At 43.7% G+C, this 20,535-nt stretch overlaps 1 protein-coding gene across 2 annotated transcripts in view; it reads right to left on the bottom strand.

Moving 5' to 3' along the window:
- Positions 1-20,535, bottom strand: part of LOC137356978 (visinin-like protein 1) — a 164,330-nt gene that overhangs the window by 24,359 nt on the left and 119,436 nt on the right. The window lies entirely within an intron of this gene.

Below are 20,535 nucleotides of genomic sequence, written 5' to 3'. Positions count from 1 at the left end.
CAATGTAGGTCAGTGAGCATCAAGATAATGGGTGTCAGAAAGGATACAGTAGCAGAGTTTTGACTGAACTGAAATTCATGGTGACGTCAACATGGATGAGGATTTCAGCAGGTGAACTGAGGCAGGCATTGTTACAGATGTGGAAGTAAGTGATTGTAGTAACAGGGATGATATGAAGCAGGAAATTCAGCTTGGGGTCAAACAAAGATGCTGTGGTTACAAACAACATAGCTCAACCAGATACAGTGGCAAGGGAGAGGGACAGAATCAATGGCAAGGGTGTGCAGTTTGTGGTGAATGCTGAAGATGATGTTTTCAGTCTTCCTAATGTTGAACTGGAGAGAACTGCAGCTCATCCAGGAATGGATATTGGACCAGCGGTGAAGCAGTTAAGAGGTGGTGGAGAAGTAGAGCAGGGTGGCTAATATGTATGATATTTGTCTATTGTTAATTGAACACCAGATAGCCCTCTGATGAGAAAATGCAAATTGTCGCAATTACAATTTTAATTTATTCCTTTGTTATTTGTTTGCAGAAGATTCTAGAGGATTTGCAAATGAAAGTAGTTAGTTATTGCCACACCAACTCAATCATAGAAAAGCTACGACACAGAAGGAGGTAATTCAGCCCATCATGTCTGCGACGGCCGAAAAAGCTAGCCGCCCAATCTAATCTCATCTTCCAGCACCTGGTCCATAGCCTTGCAGGTTACAGCACTTCAGGTGCAGGTCCAGGTACTTTTAAAAAGAGTTGAGGGTGTGTACTAAAACAAAATAGTGGCATAAAGGATTGCAATGTTAAATTGATTGAATATTCGACATCTTTGTTTCTCAGATAATGGACTACCTTTCGTTCATGTTAAAGGTACAATATAAACATAAGTTTTTTTTGTTGTTGTGTTTAATATTTATTTATTTGAAAACAATGACAAACTCAAGTTGAACACTTCTGGCCAGACTAGTTGTGAACCCTGACCATGTTGAAACCAAACCTGAGAAGTTACCATCGACTGCTCCCGTTATTAGTGGCAAATTGCTCACTGTTAATCTTACCTGAAAATATCCACAGCGTTCAAAGAAACCTCCCAAGTATTTGGACGTGTAAATAGCTACGAGTGTGGGGATTTTCAATACGATTCTAATGTTGAGATAACCTAGTTCCCCTGTGTATTACTGGAAGAGTGCTCAGGTTATTTATTTTTTTCCTGTTCACCATATTGGAAGATGTAGCTGCTGAATTTCTTTATTTAATGCTTTTTAGCTGTTAATCAGGCTCATTCTTGGAGATGGTTATTTTCACCTTGTAGTTTTGAGGGGTGGAAGTGATACTTGCATATTGTTAACTGAACATTAGATGGCACCTCAATGAGTAAGCACATGGGCCTGGAGTTCTGCTCGAATTATGCTGTTTTTTTTCAGTGCAATTCGCCTGCTAACGCTGTAACCAACACAAAAGGTCACAGAATTTTAAGCGCAAATTGCATTCAGCACAAACCGAGTTTCCACGATCGTCTGCATTAATTTTTAAAATATTGAGCAAGAAGCAAACCCCACCCTAAGGTGAATTAATCACCAATGGGAGTTTCTGCCAATTGCGCTTGTTTGCAGGCCTTCGAGGAGGCTCTTCTGGATCTTTTCAGTCCAAGAAAACAAATAAGTATGTTTTAAAATGTTTTGAATGGATTTTTTAAAAAAACTATGGGACTGACTACTGTACACAAATAAAATTGGAAAATATTTTGCATGCTTTTACTTAAATGTCATTTAGAATCAGGCTACAAATAATAAGCATTTTTAGTGATAACCCCGTTTTCAGCTGTATTATCAAACCTTCAAGTTACCACTCTTAATTAGATCTAGGAATATCTTTTAAAAGCAAACTTTAAAAAAGGTTTTAAAACATTGCTCAATTGCACTGGCTCAGGGCAGATTTTACAGTCAGCAATATGCAAATGAGCTTGAGTGAAAACTCAGCGAGTGGGGGGGGGAAGTGCCTTTCAAATGGGCACAATTTTGGGTGCAATTTACACTGGAATCGCTGATTGCACTCACATCAGAAACTCTATCTAATTTCAGCAATTGCACTTGTTTGGTATTCCTTTATTATTCTCTCACAAGTAGATTCTAGAAGGTTTGGCAATAAAAGCAGTTATACGCCAATTTGAATCCGTATTCAGACAATACAGGCATCCTCAACATGCACATGAAACGTGTCTTTGAATGATGTCAGAATATAGATGAGCAAGAGGAGGTGGGCAAGAATAGATCCTTAGGGAGCTCTAGAAGTAACAGCGAGGGTGGAAGAAGAGAAGCCATTGCTGGAGTTGCTCTGGCTATGACTGGATCGGTAAAAGTTCAGCCAAGTGAGGGCTGTGCCAACAAGCTCAACAATGGAAGAAAGGGGGATGGTGAGAATGGTGTAGTTGACGGTGACAAAGAGAGGTTGAGAAGGCTGGAGTGGATCTGTCCACCGTAATCACAATATATGGCACTGCATGGTTACATTTTCAGAGAATTTTGTGAGAAAATTCTCTCCAGACTTCAACCAGTAGCACTTAGAACACATAATTTTTACAAATAAATTGTTTACATTCTGCTTAAGAGAACAGCCAAAGATTGTATTTCTGATTTCAAATGTGGAAACTGTCATGATGAAAACAAAAGATTCTCACATCTAGTATAAAGGTATGTAAAAGTTAAAATGGCTCCCATTAAGCAGGCAGAAAGCTTGATGTTTTGGGGGGCTTGGCTATACTATTGTTGTAATGACAGTCGATAATGAGGATGCAATGCAGCAATAAAATTCCATGTTCAAAATACTTGCACACTTTGGATTTCCTGCTATATAGCTCCCATCCAGTAGCACTGTTCAGTGGCCAGGCATTTATATTAGTATCTTTAATAAAGAGAAATGTTCCAAGGCACTTCAAAAGAATTATGTAAACATTATTTCTTGATGAATTAATAACCATGTATATAATGGAACATGCACAGGGAAAATTACCAGAACTTCATGGAAAATGCAGAGGAAGTCAAGGTAAGCAAGAGACATTTGACCAGGAGTGATCTGTGAAAGTTTCACACAGTTCTTAAAGCAACAAATTTTTTTCAGATAAAAGCAAAATACTGCGGATGCTGGAAATCTGAAATAAAAACAAGAAATGCTGGAACCACTCAGCAGGTCTGGCAGCATCTGTGGAGAGAGAATCAGAGTTAACGTTTCGGGTCAGTGACCCAAAACGTTAACTCTGCTTCTCTTTTCACAGATGCTGCCAGACCTGCTGAGTGGTTCCAGCATTTCTTGTTTTTATTTCAGATTTTTTTCAGATGCACTCATTCCATTAATAACTGCAGCAAATTCAAAATTGATATGATGAATAGTTTAGTACTCGTGCAATCGGCAGAAACTGGCAATGCTGATCTGAGGGCATGGCCTGAAATGCAAATTGAAAATAGGGCAACCATATGTCCCCATCTTCTAAAGAGTCCCTGGGCAAACAATGTCCCTGGAAGAGTTACCGGATCACAAAACTCATTCCTGAATGAGTATACTAACCATTAAAAGCTGCGTGGGTTCAAATCAGAAGCCACGTGACCCTGAGTTGCCATGTGGTTGGTCAATAAAATGGGCAGGGCAGGTTCTGATTGGTGGAAATGAATCTCCTGTTTTCAACCAATAGAAGTGGTGGACTCAAAGGGACTTAACTTATGCAGGGATCATGCTCTGTGGCACAGCCTGCTTGCTCTGCCTCTCCACCAAATCCCCAGATAAATGTACAATTTTCCTGTAAACATAGAATGGCACCGGAGACAAAATATCCAAGTAACAGTTGCCATGGATAACCGGACTAATGAGCAGTGGCTGAAGCCAGGCTGTGTGGATGTATCGGGAGCCAGACCACAGCATGATCCATGGCCTTAGATGGTGTGGGTGAGTGTGGGGCTGTATGCCACTCAATTCAGTTTAGAAAATATGGTCACGCTAGCACAAAAGATTGTAGAAACTTGAGCTCAATCACATTTTAAATTCCCCGACCTTTTACGAACATACGAATTAGGAGGAGTAGGCCACTCGGCCCTTCGAGCCTGCTCCACCATTCAATAAGTTCATGGCTGAACTGATTACTCCAACATTTCTACCTACCCCCGATAACATTCCACTCCCTTGCTTATCAAGAATCTATCTCCCGCTGCCTACAAATATTCAAAGACTCTGCTTCCACCATCTTTTGAGGAAGAGAATTCCAAAGACTCATGACCCTCAGAGAAAAAAATTCTTCTCATCTCTGTCTTAAATGGGCTATCCCTTATTTTTAAACAGTGACCCCTAGTTTTAGATTCTCCCAAAATGGGAAACATCCTTTCCACATCCACCCTGTTAAGACCCCTCAGGATCTTATATGTCTCAATCAAATCATCTTTTACTCTTCTAAATTCCAACGGGTACAAGCCTAGCCTGTCCAATCTTTCCTCGTAAGACAGCCTGCCCATTCCAGGTATTAGTCTAGTAAACCTGCTCTGTACTGCCTCCAACGCATTTACATCCTTCCTTAAATAAGGAGACCAGCACTGTACACAGTACTCCAGATGTGGTTTCACCAATGCCCTGTATAGCTGAAGCATAACCTCCCTACTTTTGTATTCAATTCCTCTTGTGATAAATTATAATATTCTATTAGCTTTCCTAATTATGTGCTGTACCTGCAGACTAACCTTTTGCGATTCATGCACTAGGACACCCAGATCTCTCTGCATCCCACAGCTTTGCAATCTCTCACCATTTAGTTAAATGCTTCTTTTTTATTCTTCCTGTCAAAGTGGACAATTTCACACTTTCCCTCATTATACTCCATTTGCCAGGTCTTTGCCCACTCACTTAACCTATCTCTATCCCTTTGTAGCCCCCTTATGTCCTCTTCACAAGTTACTTTCCTACCTATCTTTGTGTCATCAGCAAATTTAGCAACCATACCATCGGTCCCTTCATCTAAGTCATTTCTATAAATTATAAAGGTTGAGGCCCCAGCACTAATCCCTGTGGCACACTGCTCGTTACATCTTGCCAACCAGAAAATGACCCATTTATATCTACTCTCTGTTTCCATCTATGCCAATATGTTACCCCCTACACCATGAACTTTTATATTCTGCAATAACCTTTGATGTGGCACCTTATTAAATGCCTTCTGGAAATCTAAATCCAATACATCCACCGGTTCCCCTCTATTCACAGCACATATGAATTCTTCAAAGAACTCCAATAAATTGGTTAAACGTGATTTCCCTTTCACAAAACCATGTTGACTCTGCCTGATTACCTTGAATTTTTCTAAATGCCCTGCTATAACGTCTTTAATAATAGCTTCTAACATTTTCCCTAAGACAGATGTTAAGCTAACTGACCTGTAGTTTCCTGCTTTCTGTCTCCCTCCCTTTTTGAATAAAGGAGTTAAATTCGCTATTTTCCAATCTAACGGAACCTTCCCCGAATCTAGGGAATTTTGGAAAATTAAAACTAACTTATCAACCATCTCATTAGCCATTTCTTTTAACACCCTAGGATGAAGTCCATCAAGACCCGGGGACTTGTCAGCCCGCAGCTCCAACAATTTGTTGAGTACCACTTCCCTGGTGATTGTAATTGTCATGAGTTCCTCTCTTCCTTCCATTTCCTGACTTACAATTAATACTGGGATGTTACTTGTATCCTCAATAGTGAAGACTGATGCAAAATATCTGTTCAATTTATTTGCCATCTCCTTATTACTCACTTTCTATAGGACCAATGCTCACTTTGTTAACTCTTTTTTAAATATCTATAGAAACGTTTACTATGTCTTTATATTTCTAGCTTGCTTTCTCTTGTACTCTAATTTTACCTTCCTGACCAATCTTTTAGTCATTCTTTGCTGTTTTTTATATTCTATCCAATCATCTGACCTGCCTCCCATCTTTGTGCAATTATAGGCTTTTTCTTTAAGTTTGCTATTATCTTTAACTGTGTCATGCAGGCCTCCACCTGCCAAGAATAAGGCACACGTTATTTCACCACATGAACATTAAAAACTTTAAAATGTTGCTGGGAAGAGAACAGGGCCTAGCGCAAGGAATTGCCAGGCCCCTCGCCAGAAAGACCTTTTTTGCATGCTAGCAGACAGTGTTGGAACAAAAGGACCCAGTCCCTGCTTCCGCAATACCTGGTCAGACCAGTTTAATCACATGACTAACTGGTGGTTGGTGCTTTTTGAATTTGAACTTGCCACAGAGTTTTAAAACTCAGAAAGCTCTTTGCTCCTGGACTGAGAAGACCTCTTTCCTGTCTGCTCCAATCTCTTTCTCATGGAACTGAAGATCCATTGAAGATACATGAACCCCAAGACAGAAAAGTCTCCTAAAAGTCTCTTAAGAATACTGGGCCCCAACAAAAAGCAAGACTACCTACAATCAAGGACTACAGCGAGCTCGAAGCACAGTAAACAAGAAACTCTAATATTGCCTCAAACCTCTCTATTTTCCTTCTCCTCTTTTCTGTCACTATTTGCAGGTGTGTATTGCGTATGCATGCTAGTATGGGGCGTGTATCCCTAGGCTTTAACCGAATTAGAGTTTGTTTAAAATTTAATAAATTTCACTTTTCTTCTTTAAACCTGAGAAAAACTGGTTGTGTTCATTTCTTTGCCTTATAATTGGAAAGTGGGGAACAAAGATTCACCAAGGGGCAGCTCAAAACACAGTGTGCTTAAAATCAAACCCTGTTATAATAAAAGCAAAATACTGCAGATGCTGGAAATCTGAAATAAAAACAGAAAGTGCTGCAAAAACTCAGCAGGTCTGGCAGCATCTGTGGAGAGAGAAGCAGAGTTAATGTTTCAGGTCAGTGACCCTTCTTCAGAACTGGCAGATATAAGAAATGTAAAAGATTTTAAGCAAGTAAAGCAGGGATGGGGCAAGAGATAACAAAAGAGAAGGTATTGATAGGACAAGGTCACAGAACAGCTGACCAGAAGGTCATGGAGCAAAGGCGAACAATATGTTAATGGTGTGCTGAAAGACAAAGCATTAGTACAGATAGGGTGTTAATGGACTGAAAACTGAACATCCACAAGCACAAACATGAAAAAACAGTGGGTAGGCACAGTAGAAACAAACTGAACAATCTCAAATAAAATGAACACAAAAAATAAAAACAAAAATGAAATAACTAAAGATAAAAGTAAAACGAGGGGCCCGTCATGCTCTGAAATTATTGAACTCAATGTTCAGTCCGACAGGTTGTAGCTTGCCTAATTAGTAAATGAGATGTTGTTCCTCGAGCTTGCGTTGATGTTCACTGGAACACTGCAGCAATCCCAGGCCAGAGATGTGAGCATGAGAGCAGGGGGTTGTGTTGAAATGGCAAGCAACCGGAAGCTCGGGGTCCTGCATACGGACTGAGCGGAGGCGTTCCACAAAGCAGTCACCCAGTCTCTGTTTGGTCTCCCCAATGTAGAGGAGACCACATTGTGAGCTGTGAATACAATATACTACATTGAAAGAAGTTCAAGTAAATCACTGCTTCACCTGAAAGGGCCTTGGATAGTGAGGGAAGAGGAGGTAAATGGGCAGGTATTACACCTCCTGCGCTTGCAGGGGTAGGTGCCATGGGAAGGGGAAGAGGTGGTGGGGGTAATGGAGGAGTGGAGCAGGGTATCGCGGAGGGAACGATGCCTTCAGAATGCTGATGGGGAAGGGAGGGGAAGATGCGTTTGGTAGTGGCATCATGCTGGAGGTGGCAGAAATAATGGAGGATGATCTTTTGGATATGGAGGCTGATGGGGTGGAAAAAGTGAGGACAAGGGGAACCCTGTCGTGGTTCTGGGAGGGAGGGAAAAGGGTGAGGGTAGAGGTGCAGGGAATAGGCCGGACACGGTTGAGGGCCCTGTCAACCACAGTGGCGGGGAATCCTCGGTTGAGGAAAAAGGAAGTCATATCAGAAGCGCTGTCATGGAAGGAGAATGGAATGGAGTCCTTACAGGAGGAAGCGTGTGAAGAAGTATAGTTGAGATAGCTGCGGAAGTCGGTGGGCTTATAATGAATACTAGTAGAGAGCCTATCCCCAGAAATGGAGACAGAGAAGTCGAGGAAGGGAAGGGACGTGTCGGAGATGGACCATGTAAAAAGGTGACAGAAGGATGAAAATTAGAAGCAAAGTTGATAAAGTTTTCCAGTTCTGGGCAGGAACCCCAATACAATAAGACCAGGTGAAGATTAAAAGGGACCCCTAGACACCTTTCTCACCTGGTCGTAACAACTGTTTTAGTTAACCACAAATGGTGGGTCCCACCCTTGGAATTTTGCTTTCTCATTGAAGTGTATCTATTCTGTGTATTCTGAAATATCCCCATAAATGTCTGCCACTGTATCTCTATTGATCTATCCCTTAACCTTATTTGCCAGTTCACTTTAGCTAGCTCTGCTTTCATGCCCTCATAATTGCCCTTATTTAAGTTTAAAATGCTAGTCTTGGACCCACTCTTTTCTCCCTCAAACTGAATGTAAAATTCAATCATATTATGATCGCTGCTACCTAGGGGCGCCTTAACTATGAGGTCATTAATTAATCCTATCTCATTGCACAATACCAGGTCGAGTATAGCCTGCTCTCTGGTTGGCTCCAGAATGTATTGTTCCAAGAAATTATCCTGAAAACATTCTATGTACTCCTCATCTAGGCTACTTCTGCCCATTTGATTTTTCCAGTGTATATGTAGGTTAAAATCCCCCATAATTATCGCTGTACCTTTCTAACAAACTGCCATTATTTCTTCCTTTATACCCCGTCCCACAGTGTGATTAATGTTAGGTGGCATGTATATCACTCCCTCAAGTGACTTGTTGCCTTTATGATTTCTCATCTCTACCCAAACTGCTTCTACATCCTGGTCTCCTGAACTTAGGTCATCCCTCTTTATTGCGCTAATACCATCATTAATTAACAGAGCTACCCCTCTACCTTTTCCTAGCTTCCTATCCTTCCTAAATGCCATGTACCCTTCAATATTCTGGTCCCAATCTATGTCGTCCTGCAGCCATGTCTCTGTAATGGCAATCAGATCGTACTTATTTATTTCTATTTGCGCTCTCAGTTCATCTGTTTTGTTTTGAATGCTATGTGCATTCAGATACAGAGCCTTTAGTTTTGTCCTTTTATTATTTTTGCAACCTCTAGCCTTATCTGTTCATTTACTCTTAGATTTGTATGCTCTGTCCCTTCCTGTCACAGTCTGTTTGTCATTTCTCATATAAATATCTTTCTCTCTTGCCTTGTCTCTGCTCCTTGATTTACCATATCTTCCCAAATTTGATCCCTTGCCCCCACTATTCAGTTAAAACACTCTCTACTTCCCTAGTTATGCGGCTCGTTAGAACACCGACCCCAGCACGGTTCAGGTGCAAGCTGCCCCAACGGTACAGCCACCACTTTCCCCAGTGCTGGTGCCAGTGCCGTACAAACTGTAACCCACTTCTACCACACCAGTCTTTCAGCCAAGCATTAATTTCTCTAATCTTATTTGCCCTATGCCCATTTGCACGTGGCTCAGGTAATAATCCAGAGATTACCACCTTTCAGGTTCTGCTTCTTAATTTGGTGCCTAGTTCCTCATACTGACTATGCAGAACCTCTTTCCTTGTCCTGCCTATGTCATTGGTACCTACATGGACCACAATGACTGGATCCTCCCCCTCCCTCTGTAAGTTCCTCTCCAGCCCTGCGCAGATGTCCCAAACCCTGGTACTGGGCAGGCAACACAGCCGTCTGGACTCTCGCTCTTTGCTGCAGAGAACAATGTCAATCCCCCTAACTATACTGTCCCCTACTACCACTACATTCCTTTTTTCTCCCTCCACTTGAATGGCTTCCTGTAACACAGTGCCATGGTCAGGTTGCTCATCCACCCTGCAGCCCCCACTCTCAAACAAACAAGCTGAAAGAAGCTCAAACCTGTTGGACAATTGCAAAGGCTGAGGCTCCTGCACTCCTGCTCTCTGGGTTCCCTTACCTGCCTCAGCTGCAGCCACACTCTCCTGTCCCTGACCACTGACCATATCAGAAGACCCTATCCTAAGAGGTGTGACCGCCTCCTGGTACAAAATGTCCAGGTAACGTTCCCCCTCCCTGATGTGTCACCGCGTCTGCAGCTCAGACTCCAGTTCAATGACTCTGAGCCGAAGCTCTTTGAGCTGCAAACACTTGCTGCAGACGTGTTTGCCCTGGATCACACTGGCATCCAAGAGCTCCCACATGCTGCAGCTGTGACACATCACCTGTCCTGCCATCCTTAATTTTTTTTAATTGCTTAATTATTTTATTCAATTATTTATTTTCTTTTTCTTTTTCGTTTAATATATTTTATTGAGCTTACCACTAGTTCATTTACTATTTTAAACATTCCGATTAGAATGGATCTTAATCACTTACCAGATACTCACCAAACAGGTAGCTTCTTCCCAAACCAATCACCTACCTGCTTGCTGTGATGTTTGATGCTATGTTTGATTTAAATTAAATTAAATGCTTACCTGTATACTCACCCCGGCAGCTCCCACTGTTGACTGTGACGTCACTGTCATTTTCTGATTTTTCCCTGCTCCGCTCCTGCTGCTCCCGCCGTGCTCCCCTCTCTCTCGCTCTGCCTCTGGTCTCCGACTCTGGGCTTTTGGTGCACTTTTTAAACCTCTGCTCCCGCTGTGCTCCTCACTCTCTCACTCTGTCTCCAGTCTCTTTTGTACTGATTCAGCCGATTCTGACTGGATTGTGCTGATAAAATTGGCAGAAAGGAGCTAAGAGAGCTGAGCATTATCCTCACATACTGAAGCAGTCTTTGCCTGCATGTAGCAAGACCTGGACAACCCCAAGCTTGGGCTGACAAGTGGCAAATAACATTTGCGCCACACAAGTGTCGGGCAATGACTATCTTCAATGAGAGAATCTCACCATCTCCCCTTGACATTCAACGGCATTACCATCGCTGAATCCTCCACTATCAACATCCTGGGGCTCACTGTTGTCCAGAAACTTAACTGGAGCAGCCACATAGATACTGTCACTAAAAGAGCACGTCAGAGGCTAGGTACTCTACAGTGAGGGACTTACCTCCTGGCTTCCAAAAGCCTGTTCACCATCTTCAAGGCACAAGTCAGGAGCGTGATGGAGTACTCTCCACTTGCCTGGATGAATGCAGCTCCAATAACACTCAAGAAGCTCAACACCATCCAACACAGAGTAGGCGACTTAATTGCCACCCCATTAAACATTCACTCCCTTCATAGGGGAGGCAGCGGTGTAGTGGTAATCCAGAGGCCCAGGCTAATGCTCTGGGAACAGGGTTTCGAATCCCACCATGGTAGATGATGAAATTTGAATTTAATTCATAAATCTGAAATTAAAAGCTAGTCTAATGATGACCATGAAATCATTGTTGATTGTTGTAAAAACCCATCTGGTTCACTAATGTCCTTTAGGGAAGGAAATCTGCCATCCTCACCTGGTCTGGCCTAGATGTGACTATAGACCCACAGCAATTTGGTTGACTCTTAAAATGCCCTCTGAATTGGCCTAGCAAGCCACTCAGTTGTATCAAACCACTAGAAAGTCTAAGAAAAGGAATGAAACTGGATGGACCACCCAGCATCGACTGAGGCACTGAAAACGACAACGGCAAAGTCCTCCTTACTAACATTTGGAACAGCTATCCCACAGACTAGTCAAGCAACAGCCTAACATAGTCATACTCACGGAATCCTACCTTACAATGTCCCAGACACCACCATCACCATCCTTGGCTATGTCCTGTGTCACAGGCAGGACAGATCCAACAGTGGTGGCAGCACAGTGGCATACAGTCGGAAGCGAGTTGCCTTGTCACAGATGCATCTATCCATGACAGTGTTGGTAGGAGTGACCATTACACAGTTCTTCTGGAGATGAAGTCCCATCTTCACATTGAGGATATCCCCCATCATGTTGTGTGGCACTAGCACTGTGCTAAATAGGATAGATTTCCAAAGATCTAGCAACTCAAAACCGAGCATCCATGAGGCGCTGTGGGCCATCAGCAGCAGAATTGTATTCAACCACAATATGTAACCTCATGGCCTGAAATATCTCCCACTCTACCATTACCATCAAGCTGGGGAACCAACCCTGGTTCAATGAAGAGTGCAGGAAGGCATGCCAGGAGCAGCACCAGGCATACATAGAACATAGAACATTACAGCGCAGTACAGGCCCTTCAGCCCTCGATGTTGCGCCGACCTGTGAAACCATCTGACCTACACTATTCCATTTTCATCCATATGTCTATCCAATGACCACTTAAATACCCTTAAAGTTGGCGAGTCTACTACTGTTGCAGGCAGGGCGTTCCACGCCCCTACTACTCTCTGTGTAAAGAAACTACCTCTGACATCTGTCCTATATCTATCACCCCTCAACTTAAAGCTATGTCCCCTCGTGTTTGCCATCACCATGCGAGGAAAAAGGCTCTCACTATCCACCCTGTCCAACCCTCTGATTATCTTATATGTCTCAATTAAGTCACCTCTTCTCCTCCTTCTCTCTAACGAAAACAACCTCAAGTCCCTCAGCCTTTCCTCGTAAGACCTTCCCTCCATACCAGGCAACATCTTAGTAAATCTCCTCTGCACCCTTTCCCAAGCTTCCACATCCTTCCTATAATGCGGTGACCAGAACTGCACGCAATACTCCAGGTGCGGCCGCACAAGAGTTCTGTACAGCTGCAGCATGACCTCGTGGCTCCTAAACTCGATCCCCCTACTAATAAAAGCTAACACACCATATGCCTTCTTAACAGCTCTATTAACCTGGGTGGCAACTTTCAGGGATTTATGCACCTGGACACCAAGATCTCTCTGCTCATCTACACTACCAAGAATCTTCCCATTAGCCCAGTATTCTGCAATCCTGTTACTCCTTCCGAAGTGAATCACCTCACACTTTTCCGCATTAAACTCCATTTGCCATCTCTCAGCCCAGCTCTGCAGCCTATCTATGTCCCTCTGTAACCTACAACATCCTTCGGCACTATCCACAACTCCACCGACCTTCGTGTCATCCGCAAATTTACTTACCCACCCTTCTACACCCTCATCCAGGTCATTTATAAAAATGACAAACAGCAGTGGCCCCAAAACAGATCCTTGCGGTACACCACTAAAAACTATACTCCAGGATGAACATTTACCATCAACCACCACCCTCTGTCTTCTTTCAGCTAGCCAATTTCTGATCCAAAGCACTAATTCACCTTCAATCCCATACTTCTGTATTTTCTGCAATAGCCTACCGTGGGGAACTCTATCAAACGCCTTACTGAAATCCATATAGACCACATCCACGGCTTTACCCTCATCCACCTGTTTGGTCACCTTGTCAAAAAACTCAATAAGGTTTGTGAGGCACGACCTACCCTTCACAAAACCGTGCTGACTATCTCTAATGAACTTATTCTTTTCAAGATGATTATAAATCCTATCTCTTATAACCTTTTCCAACATTTTACCCACAACCGAAGTAAGGCTCACAGGTCTATAATTACCAGGGCTGTCTCTACTCCCCTTCTTGAACAAGGGGACAACATTTGCTATCCACCAGTCTTCCGGCACTATTCCTGTTGACAATGACGACATAAAAATCAAGGACAAAGGCTCTGCAATCTCCTCCCTGGCTTCCCAGAGAATCCTAGGATAAATCCCATCTGGCCCAGGGGACTTATCTATTTTCACACTTTCCAAAATTGATAACACCTCCTCCTTGTGAACCTCAATCCCATCTAGCCTAGTAGTCTGTATCTCAGTATTCTCCTCGACAACATTTTCTTTCTCCACTGTAAATACTGACGAAAAATATTCATTTAACGCTTCCCCTATCTCCTCCGATTCCACACACAACTTCCCACTACTATCCTTGATTGGCCCTAACCTATCTCTAGTCATTCTTTTATTCCTGATATACCTATAGAAAGCCTTAGGGTTTTCTTTGATTCTATCCGCCAATGACTTCTCGTGTCCTCTCCTTGCTCTTCTTATCTCTCCCTTTAGATCCTTCCTGGCTAGCTTGTAACTCTCAAGCGCCCTAACTGAGCCTTCACGTCTCATCCTAACATAAGCCTTCTTCTTCTTCTTGACAAGCTCTTCAACGTCTTTAGTAAACCATGGCTCCCTCGCTCGACAACTTCCTCCCTGCCTGACAGGTACATACTTATCAAGGACACGCAGTAGCTGCTCCTTGAATAAGCTCCACACCATACCTAAAAATAAGGTGTCAGCCTGGTGAAGCTATAACACAGGACTACGTGCATGTCAGACAGTGTAAGCAGCATGTGATAGACAGGGCTAAGCATCCCATAACCAACAGATCAGATTTAATCTCTGCAGTCCTGCCACATCCAGGAGGAGGAGGAGGTGGCTCCACAAATATCACAATCCTCAACAATGGTGGAGTCCAGAACATCAGTGCAAAAGACAAAGATGAAGCATTTACAAGCACCTTCAGCCCGAAGTGCCAAGTTGATGATCTATCTTGGCCTCCTCCTGAAGTCCCCAGAATCACAGATGTCCGTCTTCAGTCACTCTGATTCACTCCACATGATATCAAGAAATGGCTGAAGGCACTGGATACTGCAAAGGCTATGGCCCTGACAACATTATGGCAATAGTACTGAAGAATTGTGTTCCAGAACTAGCTGCACCCCTAGCCAAGTTGTTCCAGTACAGCTACAACACTGGCATCAACCCGGCAATGTGGAAAGTTGCCCAGGTATGTCCTGTCCACAAAAAGCAGGACAAATCCGACCAAGCCATTAACCACCCTATCAGTTTACTCTCGATCATCAGCAAAGTGATTGAAGGGGTCATCGACAGTGCTATCAAATGGCACTTGCTCAGCAATAACCTGCTCAAGGATGCTCAATTTGGGTTCTGCCAAGGCCGCTCAGCTCCTGATTCCATTACAACCTTGTCCAAACGTGGACAAAAGAGCTGAACTCCAGAGGTGAGGTGAGAGTGACTGACATCAAGACAGCATTTGACAGAGTGTGGCATCAAGGAGCCCTAGAAAAGCTGGAGTCAATGGAAACCAGGGGGAAAACTCTCTGCTGGTTGGAGTCATACCTAGCACAAAGGAAGATGCTTGTGGTTGTTGGATGTCAGCCATCTCAGTCCCAGGACATCACTGCAGGAGTTCCTCAGAGTAGTGTCCTAAGCCCAACTGTCTTCAGCTGATTCATCAATGACCTTCCCTTCATCAAAAGGTCAGAGGTGGGGATGTTCGCTGATGATTGCACAATGTTCAGCACCATTCGTGACTCCTCAGATACTGAAGCAGTCCATGTAGAAAAGCAGCAAGACCTAAACAACATCCGGACTTGGGCTCATAAGTGGCAAGTAACATACGTATCATACAAGTGCCAGGCAAGGACCACCTCAAACAAAAGAGAATCTAACCATCTTCCCTTGACGTTCAATGGCATTACGATCACTGAATCTCCCACTATCAACATCCTGGGGATTACTGTTGACCAGAAACTGAACTGGACCAGCCACATAAATGCTGTGGCTATAAGAGCAGAGCAGAGGGTAGCCAATTCTGCAGTGAGTAACTCACTTCCCAAAGCCTGTCCACCATCTACAAGGCACAAGTCAGGAATACTCTCCACTTGCCTGGATGGGTGCAGCTCCAACAACACTCAAGAAGCTCAACAACATCCAGGACAAAGCAGCCCGCTTGATTGGCACCCCACCCACCACCTTCAACATTCACTCCCTTCATCACCAACACACAGTGGCAGCAGTGTCTACCATCTACAAGATGCACTACAGCAACTCACCAAGGCCCCTTCGACAGCACCTTCAAAACCCGTGACCTTTACCACCTAGAAGGATAAGGACAGCAGATGCATGGAACACCACCACCTGCAAGATCCCCTCCAAGCCACACACCATCCTGACCTGGAACTATATCGCCGTTCCTTCAGGGTTGCTGGAGTAAAATCCTGGACCTCCCTTTCAAACAGCACTGTGGGTATACCAACATCCCAAGGACTGCAGTGGTTCAAGAAAGCAGCTCCCGACCACCTTCTCAAAGGCAATTAGGAATGTGCAATAAATGTTGGCCGAGCTCACATCTCATGAACAAATAAAACAAAAACACTAGTGCAACGTGACTGCTGTGCATACCATTTACAAAGTGCACTGCAGCAACTCACCAAGGTCTTTTTGACAGCACCTCCCAAATCCACCTAGTAGGACAAGGGCAGGAAGCACATGAGAACAACACTTCCTACAAGATTCCCTACAAGTCACACATGATTTGGAAATATAATCGCCATTTCTTCATTGTTTCTGAGTTAAAATCCTGGAATTCTCTACCTAATACCACAGTGGGAGTACCTTCACGACATGGACTGCAGCAGTTCAAGGCGGTGGCTCACCATCACCTCAAGAACAATTAGGGATGGTTAATAAATGCTGGCCTTGTCAGGGAGGTCCACATCCCATGAATGAATAAAAAACTCTACTCCATTATCTTTACCAGGTATGCAACTTGTATTTACATGGTTTAAGAAATAAAAACATTTTGCAATGGCTGTACACAGTAGCCTGGAGCTTGAAAATAGTTGTACAAGTCCCCATTTTGCATAGAAATAAGTACTAAATTTTATTACTATGCTTGCAGTTTAGCCAGTGCAAATCAGTGAAAACTTGATATACCAACCGGGGGCCATGGCCTGATATGGAAAATTGAATATTGAACCAGCGTATAATAGGGTGATCAGCCACCCGCATTTTCCAGGGACAGATGTAACCTGTTTTAATCCTTTCGCAAAAAATGTTCAGGTTACCAACAAGACTGCATTTTAGGTCTGTGGAGAGTCAGTGCCGAGCACTGAGAGAGGAGCTTAGAGAGGTTAAAAAGGAATGACAGGAAGGGAAATCATGTTTGACAATTTGCTGGAGTTTTTTGAGGATGTAACCAGTAGGATAGGTAAGGGGGAGAAACAGCAGATGTGGTGTATTTGGATTTTCAAAAAGCATTCAATATTGAAAGGTGTCACATAAGAGGTTATTACACAAAGTTAGGACTCATGAGATTGGGGGTAATATATTAGCATGGATTGAGGTTTGGTTAATTGACAGAAAACAGCGAGTAGGAATAAAGGGGACAGGCTGTAATAACAGGGTATCATGAGGATCAGTACTTGAACCTCAGCTATTTAAAATATACATTCATGACTTAGATGAGGGGACTGAGTGCAACATATCCAAGGTTCCCCTTGTCCTCACTTTCTACCCTATCAGCCTCCATATCCAAAGGATCATCCTCTGCCATTTCCGCCACCTCCAGCGTGATGCCACTACCAAACGCATCTTCCCCTCCCTTCCCCTGTCAGCATTCCAAAGGGATTGTTCCCTCCGTGACACCCTGGTCCATTCCTCCATTACCCCCACCACCTCGTCCCCGTCTCATGGCACATTCCCCTGCAATCGCAGGAGGTGTAATACCTGCCCATTTACCTCCTCTCTCCTCACTACCCCAGGCCCCAAACATTCCTTTTAGGTGAAGCAGCGATTTACTTGTACTTCTTTCAATGTAATATACTGTATTCGCTGCTCACAATGTGGTCTCCTCTACATTGGGGAGACCAAGCACAGACTGGGTGACCGCTTTGCGGAACACCTCCGCTCAGTCCGCAAGCAGGACCCTGAGCTTCTGGTTGCTTGCCATTTCAACACTTCCCCCTGCTCTCATGCTCACATCTCTGTCCTGGGATTGCTGCAGTGTTCCAGTGAACATCAATGCAAGCTCGAGGAACAGCATCTCATCTACCGATTAGGCACACTACAGCCTGCCGGACTGAACATTGAGTTCAATAATTTCAGAGCATGACAGCCCCCCATTTTACTTTCATTTTTAGTTGTTTTTTTTTTCTTTTTTTTACATTTTTTACATTTTTTTACAACCTTTTTTTGCATTTATTTCATTTCATCTTAGTTTGTTCAGTTTGCTTACCCACTGTTTTTTTTCATGTTTGCACTTGCTGCTGTTCAATATTCAGTCCGTTAACACCTTTTCTGTACTAATGCTTTGTCTTTCAACACACCATTAACATATTGTTTGCCTTTGCTCCATGACCTTTTGGTCAGCTATGTGGCCTTGTCCAATCTACACCTTCTCCTTTGTTATCTCTTGCCCCACCCCCACCTTACTTGCTTATAACCTGTGACTTTTTAATATTTGTCAGTTCCGAAGAAGGGTCACTGACCCGAAACGTTAACTCTGCTTCTCTTTCCACGGATGCTGCCAGACCTGCTGAGTGGTTCCAGCATTTCTTGTTTTTATTTCAGATTACCAGCATCCACAGTATTTTGCTTTTATTGCAGATAGTTAATGTGCAGGTACAGGAAGCAACTAGCAAGACAAATCCAAATTAACTTTTATACTAAGGGATTAGAGTATAAGTGTAAAGAAGTCTAACCACAGTTGGATAGGGCATTGGTGAGGCTACACCTGGCATACTGTGTGCACTTTTAGTCTCCTTACTTAAGGAAGGACACACTTGCCCTAGAAGGAGTGCAACAAAGGTTCATTAGACTTGGAATAAAAACAAGAAATGCTGGAACCACTCAGCACGTCTGGCAGCATCTGTGGAAAGAGAAGCAGAGTTAACGTTTCGGGTCAGTGACCCTTCTTCGGAACTGCTGGAAATCTGAAATAAAAACAAGAAATGCTGGAACCAGTTCCGAAGAAGGGTCACTGACTCGAAACGTTAACTCTGCTTCTCTTTCCGCAGATGCTGTCAGACCTGCTGAGTGGTTCTAGCATTTCTTGTTTTTATTTCAGATTTCCAGCATCCGCGGTATTTTGCTTTTATTCATTGGACCTGGTCCTGGGATGAGGGGTTTGTCCTATGAGCAAAGATTGAGTAGACTGGGCCTATATTCCCTAGAGTTTAGAAGAATGAGAGGTGATCTGATTGAAACATTAAAAATTCTTAAGAGGCTTGACAGTATGAATGCTGAGAAAATGTTTCCCCTGGCTGGGTTAGCTAGAACATGGGGTCACAGAATAAAAGGTTGGCCATTTAGGACTGAGATTAGGATAAATTTCTTCACTCATTAATGAACACCAATTCATCATCTCCCAGACTGTCACTGACCTAAATACCCTCTGGAATCTAACCCACCATGACCCTTAGCTTCATAGGCCCCAGCCCTACAGAGCCCACTTCTACCTCCTCCTCAAGGTCCATAAACAGGACTATCCCAATAGATCAGAGATTCTGATGAAGACCCTTCCACTCTCCACAGATACTACCTGGCCTGCTGAGTGTTTCCAACATTTTCTATTTTTATTTAACATTGGAAGAAATCCCTGGTCTTCATAGTGTCTCTGGATCTTTTACATTCACCTGAACAAGTAGTTTAAAGTCTCATCGGAAAAACAGCATCTGATAATTTTTTTTATTCGTTCAGGGAACGTGGGTGCCGCTGGCTATGCCAGCATTTATTGCCCATCTCTATTTGCCCTTGTGAAGGTGGTGGTGAGCTGTCTGCTTGAACCGCTGCAGTCCTTGGGGTGTAGGTACACCAACAGCACTGTTAGGAAGGGAGTTCCAGGACTTTGACCCAGCGACAGTGAAGGAACGTGATATAGTTCCAAGTCAGGATGGTGTGTGACTTGGAGGAGATCTTGCAGGTGGTGGTGTTCCCATACATCTGCTGCCCTTGTCCTTCTAGGTGGTAGCGGTCACAGGTTTGGAAGGTGCTGTTGAAGGAGCCTTGGTGAGTTGCTGCCACTGTGCGGGGTTGGTGAATGGAGTGAGTGAATGTTGAAGGTGGTGGATGGGGTGCCAATCAAGCAGGCTGTTTTGTCCTGGATGATGTCCAGCTTCTGGAGTGCTGTTGGAGCTGCACTCATCCAGGCAAGTGGAGAGTATTCCATCACACTCCTGACTTGTGCTTTGTAGATGGTGGACAGGCATTGGGGAGCCAGGAGGTGAGTTACTCGCCAAAGAATTCCCATCCTCTGACTCGCTCTTGTATCCACAGCATTTATATGGCTGGTCCAGTTCAGTTTCTGGTCAATGATGACCCTCAGCATGTTGCTAGTGGGGGATTCAGTGATGGTAATGCCTTTGAAAGTCAAGGGGAGATGGTTAAATTCTCTCTCATTTGAGATGGTCATTGCCTGGCACTTGTGTAGCACGAATGTCACTTGCCACTATCAGCCCAAGCCTGAATGTTGTCCAGGTCTGCTGCTTCCGCTGTTTGGCATGCAAGTAGTCCTGTGTTGTAGCTTCACCAGGCTGACACCTCATTTTTACGTATGCTCTTGGCATGCCCTCCTGCATTCTTCATTGAACCAGGGTTGGTCCCCTGGCTTGATGGTAATGATAGAGTGGGGGATATGCCAGGCCATGAGGTGACAGATTGTGGTTGAATACAATGCTGCTGCTGATGGTCCACAGCACCTCAT

Source organism: Heterodontus francisci, chromosome 3, assembly GCF_036365525.1.
Source record: "Heterodontus francisci isolate sHetFra1 chromosome 3, sHetFra1.hap1, whole genome shotgun sequence".
Taxonomy (NCBI): Eukaryota; Metazoa; Chordata; class Chondrichthyes; order Heterodontiformes; family Heterodontidae; genus Heterodontus; species Heterodontus francisci.
The sequence above is the reverse complement of the archived record's forward strand: the minus strand, read 5'-3'. Positions and strand labels throughout refer to the sequence as shown.